The sequence below is a fragment of the Lepidochelys kempii genome, chromosome 2 (genome assembly GCF_965140265.1).
Source record: "Lepidochelys kempii isolate rLepKem1 chromosome 2, rLepKem1.hap2, whole genome shotgun sequence".
In the NCBI taxonomy this organism is placed as follows: Eukaryota; Metazoa; Chordata; order Testudines; family Cheloniidae; genus Lepidochelys; species Lepidochelys kempii.
Window position 1 is genome coordinate 259,267,711 of NC_133257.1, and position 6,000 is coordinate 259,273,710.

General features: G+C 50.7%; 1 long non-coding RNA gene across 1 annotated transcript in view; it reads left to right on the plus strand.

The window, feature by feature from the left end:
• The window catches only part of LOC140907848 (uncharacterized), a 114,295-nt gene extending 108,684 nt beyond the window's left edge, over nt 1-5,611 (plus strand). Inside the window, exon 5 of the long non-coding RNA XR_012157656.1 lies at nt 5,425-5,611. This is a non-coding gene — a long non-coding RNA (uncharacterized lncRNA). The remainder of the gene's footprint in view (nt 1-5,424) is intronic.
• The last annotated feature ends 389 nt before the right edge of the window (nt 5,612-6,000 follow it).

Genomic DNA, 6,000 nt, shown 5'->3' on the forward strand with positions numbered 1-6,000 from the left:
AAGGGAGAAATCTGGGTGCCCCCCCTCTGTGTGTCACCTCTGTGATGTACCCAGTTTGGGGGGGCAATGCTCATGCTCCCTCCTTGATGGGGAAGGAAGCCTGGCCATCCTGCCCTTTCTGCATCTTTCAGTTCAGGGGCCTTCCTCTTGATCCAGAGAGGTTTCTGAGGGTGTGTTACAGTCCCCAGCTGTGCCTGACCCACAAAGGGTAGGAATTGTGCCAATCCCAGTTGGACAGCTTTCGCTCAAGCTGCAGCAGCTCCTGCTTTGAGCTCCAGCGGTCCCCGAGTCAGTAGTCCCCTGAGTGCCAGCCGAGATGGTGACTGTCATATCCATACACACTTTGTGGCTTGTGGGCACCTGGTTCTCTTTGCAAGGAATCAGCCTTTCCCTTGCCTGGACAAGTGCAAGGCACGTCCACCCCACCACACAGGCATGTACCCACACTTTCAGCCAGTTCTCAGCAGGGGCACCTCCCGTGGCTTTTTACTAGCCTATGGGCTTCCCTGTCAGTGTCTCTGCAGGTCCCATGTATTCTCACCTTGCCCACTCCACTGTCCTACCATTTCCTGTATGGTTTCACCTCTTGCACCTCTGCTCATAACTGCACTGGGGTGCTGAATGCTTCAGGGCAATTTACAGCAGCCTTCAACTACCTGAAGGGGGTTCCAAAGAGGATGGAGCTCGGCTCTTCTCAGTGGTGGCAGATGACAGAACAAGGTTGCAGTGGGGGATATTTAGGTCTAGGTTGGATATTAGGAAAAACTATTTCATTAGGAGGGTGGTGAAGCACTGGAATGGGTTACCTAGGGAGGTGGTGGAATCTCCTTCCTTAGAGGTTTTTAAGGCCCGGGTTGACAAAGCCCTGGCTGGGATGATTTAGTTGGGGACTGGTCCTGCTTTGAGCAGCGGGTTGGACTAGATGACCTCCTGATCCAACCCTGATATTCTATGATTCTACGATCCTCTTATTTCCTGATTCTGTATCAGTGGGAAAATGCTGCCAACCTCCAGAGCCAGCTACTGTAATCTGTAAGATGCCACACCCTGCCTGGCAAGCTGGAGGGGGTGAGAGAGAGATGAGGAGAGCAAGGAGGAGAAGAGGATAAAGTGTGGGGGGGAATAGGAGAAAGAGAAGAGATGAGGCAAGGGAGCGGAAGCACATGGAGGGAGGACAAGATGGGGTAAAGGGTAGGGAAAGCAGTCTCAAGACCATTTATGACAACTGGACAATATGTACCCCAAGAGGCTAGCAAATCCATTACCACCAGGAACTTGATAGCAGTAGTGGGGATAGACCTCAGACCCTTCCACTCAAAAGCACAGCCTCTCACCACTTGAACTGAAAAACAACACCCCTCCCTTCTGTGTTAACAGTACAGGGTCTATGACACACAGCAGAGCAGTTCTGATTATATATAGCAAAGGGCAGCTGTTCACATATACACAAACTAATGAATGACCGTGCAGTCTCCCTGCAGACCACAGCATGAAGGCAAATTGCCATTATAAAGCACACGCTGCAGTTCAGAGCATGGAACATGTCCATGGTATTCACGTGTGGACCTGGAAGGGATTTCTTGGTGCTAAGCCTCAAGGTTGCTAGACAGAACTCAGCTGAAAACAAGCTTAGGAACTGGGATTTGATAGCTATTTTGTATGCTTGGAAGGGAGGACACCACCATGCAGCCCAACGAAGCCCTGCCCTAGGACATGCTTGTACGTCATGGGACAGCATCTCTCTGACCCCTTATGTTCTCTTGCTTTCGTTCAGTCATTCATTGCAGCTGCAGTCTAGTCATTACCAGTAACCACCACTAGGGGTCAGATTTTGACCTCTTTTTCTCTTCAAGGTGGCATGCTGCTTATTGTGTCTTATACTGTATTGAAAATGCTCAGGATTTAACCAAAGGGAGCCTCATTATTTCAGGCAGCGTCTTATGAAGCTCTGTGTGGGGGGAAAGGAAACTCTCTCCCTCTTTTGTTCCTATATTGATTTTCTCCTGAAGCGACGCTCTCAGGTGATGTTGAGATTTGAACCTCAGGCCAGTTTAGGGCAAACAAATTCAGCGCTGAGTCTCCAACAATTCCTTGAGATACCCTCCTCCACGAAAGGATTGGTGGATGCCAATCTAATGATAAACCAGGCTTCAGAGGCTGCGTTTGCTGGTTGCCCTGGGAACAGTAAACATCTCTGCATTGATCTCTGAAGCTACCGGAGACTCCTACATGTGGCATCTCACTGGTCCTTGACACTTGCTTTTCTTCATCAGGTCTGGATGAGAATTACAGACCGATCACTGTTATAAATTATGGAAGAACCAGGCAGTTATAGTTGTGCCTAGGGGGGACATTCGGTAGAACCCGAATACGGGTTTTTTGTTGTTGCTGTTGTTCGTTAATGGCTGGCAAGACCTACATTTTACTTTGAAAACTGCCTAACAGCTGAGAAAGTGGTAAAAAACACAAATGTCAATTGCCCTTGGAAACATGCCCATGGTAAACTTTGAAAACGTAGAAGTCTTTTTTTTTTCTTTTTTTTTTAAACTAGCTGAACAGCCAGGCAAAGTAAATCCACCAAAGTAAGCTCCCACATAATGCAAAACTCTGGGCCAAACCCTCATCTGATGTCATCTGGTGTAGCTGCATAGATATAACTTTGGGAAGATAAGGCCTGATCCTGCTTAGAGGAAAAGCAATAGCAAAGCACCAGTAGACTTCAGTGGCTGCAGACCCAGGCCCACTGAAACTAACCAATGCAATGTTCAGAGCTATAATTTGACAGGGCGCAGGGAATTTGAGACAACTGAACTTGTATTGTGCTTCCCTTTCCCTGGTTTCTCTGTCTGCCTTCCCCCTCTTTCGGTGGCAACTGCCATTATCTGAGGCCTGTGTAAGATAACAAAGCCCACATCACCGCCATAATATCTGAGCATCTCACTGTCTTTAATGGATTTATCCTCACTCTACCTGTGGGAGTAAGGATGGGCTAGTCTCCCCCCAGCCCCCTGTTTTATAGATGGGGAGGTGAGGCACAGAGCAGCTAAGTGACTTACCCACGCTCACACAGGAAGCTTACGGCAAAGCTAGGACTTGTACCCAGGCCTCCACGGTAGCACGGTCTCTACCGGACCATCCGCCTTCACTGATGAAGTGAAAGAACATGTCCCACGTAAAACGACAGCTAGTATTGCTAGACAGTGCAGCTACCCTCCCCGCCCTTGCACTTCAGCACGGCAGGGCATTCCCACCCTCCTCCAACCGGTTCCCGTGCCAGATCAGTGCCATTAATGAGCTGTGTTATGGTAGCACCTACAGACCTCAAGTAAGATGGGGGCTTCATTGTGCTAGACCCATGGTAAGAGCCGATCCCTGCCCAAAGCGTTTGCACTTTCGAGAGGCCAGGCAGACAAAGGGTGGGGGAAAGGCAACCTGCTCTTTTTCTAGGGAATGACAATTACAGAGCTGGTTTCTAGGAAGGGGGAAGCAGACTCAATAAAATGCGTTCTAAAGGCAGCGTGGGTCAAACTCCCCCTGTAACACAACCACCTTGCTGCGTCGCCCCAGCCCCATCCAAGCCCTTGAGGTCTGACGGCTCCCTGCAATGCACAGCCGGAGCGTGATGCCAGCAGGGACAGCTGGCACCATGGCTCCACTGGGGTTACTTCCCTACGCACTGCACTGCATCAGCCACAGTTCATTTGGGATTCATCGAGTACGTCCACACGGCAATTAAACAGCCACGACCGGCCTGTACCCGCTGACTCAGACTCCGCCTGCTGGGCTGTTTACCTGCCGTGCAGACGTTCAGGCTTGGGCTGGATCCCAGGCTGCGAGACCCTGCGAGGGCGCAGTGCCCCAGAGCCGTCACAATTTAACAGCTCCATCGCCCCAGCCCTGCGAGTCCTAGTCAGCAGGTGTTTAATTGCAATGTAGACCAACCGTTGCTGCCACTGGAATCTTCCGTGCTCCAGAGCCCGCTGACTTTGCATCTGGCTCAATGGGAGCCGCTGGTTAACAATTGCTTTTCCTTTCCGGCTCAGCTGCTGGGATGAACTGGTAGATTAAGAAGGATTTGCTCTGTAATAAAGACAACAGTCAAATGCCTGCCTCTTTAGCTTTCTAATCCCTTCATGGTAAAAAGGCAACACTGGGGGAGATCTTAAATCCGCACGTAACATTTAGACCACTTCAAAACAAGGGAGGGCGGGGCAGCACAGAAATGGCCCCATGGCCTACTAGCTGAACGTTTTGGCTTGCAAAGTATTATTAATTATTATTATTATAGATCAGTGGTCTGTAATAAGGACAGTAAATCAAAGCTACACAGGGCCTCAGGAAGGAAACGCTTCTTGAAGACTCGCATTGTTGATGCCAGAGATTTGAATTCATTCCTAAGGATGGCTGAGACCTAGACTGTCACTTGGAGTAACCACTCCCCTTACACCGCTGCTTGGATTCATTACTTCCTGCCCTGTGTGTGGTGGTGGTGGTGGGGGGGGGGAGAGTGGACAGGGCTTTGGCTCGCCCCTCCACTTGCTGTCCAGAGTAGAAGAGCTAATGTTGTGTGGAGCGGCTAATAATGGATCACTGATGCAGGCTGGCAGTGAGTTACTACCTCGCCTGGGACTGAGGGGGAAGCAGGGGAGGACCTGAGGCATGAGACTCCGCAGTGCTACTCCTGGGGAGAGGCAACTTACACACCAGCCTTTGCCTAAAGTCAGCATCTAATCCTAACTGAATAACAGGGCTGTGTTTTTCTCCAGTACCTGCCGAAGGGCACCGGCATGCTAAGGTGGGAATGGCTACCTCCCTTTGATGAGTGGGGAAACTGAGGCACAGAGCAGTCAGGTGATTGGCCCATGGTCATATGGCGCACCTGTGCCAGAGCTGGGAATAGAACCCAGCTCTGCTAACTCCTTGTGCTCTGCATTAGCCACTAGACAATGACCCGGGACACATTCCACTGACTTTCGTTGTAGGGCAAATACATTCTTTGTTCCCTCACCTACATATTGTTTTAGGAGAAACCTCAATTCCAGTCAGACTCAGGCAGTGACTGCAACTGCACAGTCTGCAGAAGAAATCCTCCATTTGGCTATATGGCAACCAGCTCATTAAGCTAATTAACCACAGCTTAGATTCCAGGGGTCGATGAAAGTGTCGACTTGCCCGCTCCTGAGCTGCCTCGGTACATTCCTGCTCACTCTCTCGGCATACAGAACACATTCAGTCTGGATCAGTGTTCGTTATCTGTACACAACACCTACCACGCCGCAGAGACACGCTTGCCTAGGGTCACCCAGGAACCTGGGAACCCAACCTAGATTACCAAGGTCCCAGTCTAGTGCCTTAATCTATAAAACCATCCCATTCTCTCTGACCACACCAACATCCATTTTATTGTTATTTGTATTGCCATAGTGCCTAGAGGCCGCAACCACGGACCAAGTCCCCTCAGCGCTAGGTGCTGGACAAACAACAAAAGGATGGTCCCTGCCCCAAGGAGCTTACAATCTAAGTGTCAGCCAGACAACAGGTGGATGTAGACAGACCGACGGGGGAGCATGAGGAAACAAGGAGACAATACTGATCAGCGTAACGGCATACCTTTTCTCGAGCAGTGGTCTCCAAACCGGGGTGCGCGAGATGATCCCAGGGGGTGTGCAGCAGCAGGAGTGCCACCGGAGAGCACTCCGCCTTTCTTTTCCTTCAGCGGCAGCTCTGCACGTCCACGGCTGGAATTCCCCTCCGGCGGCCTGCCTGCCTGCGGCGGGTCTTCCGTTCTTCTTCCGTCGGTGGCGCGTCTGTGGCAGGTCTTCCGGTCTTCACCCTGTGGGTGCGCGAGCCAGAAAGTTTGGAGACCACTGTTCTAGAGCTGCTATATTCCACTCCCTATTTCTACTGCAGCTTTCATCCGGGGATCTCGCTGGCTTGCTAATCAAAATGAGCAGAGCTAACCACACGGTTTAGACACTAATGGTTCTTTGTTTCTGGTGC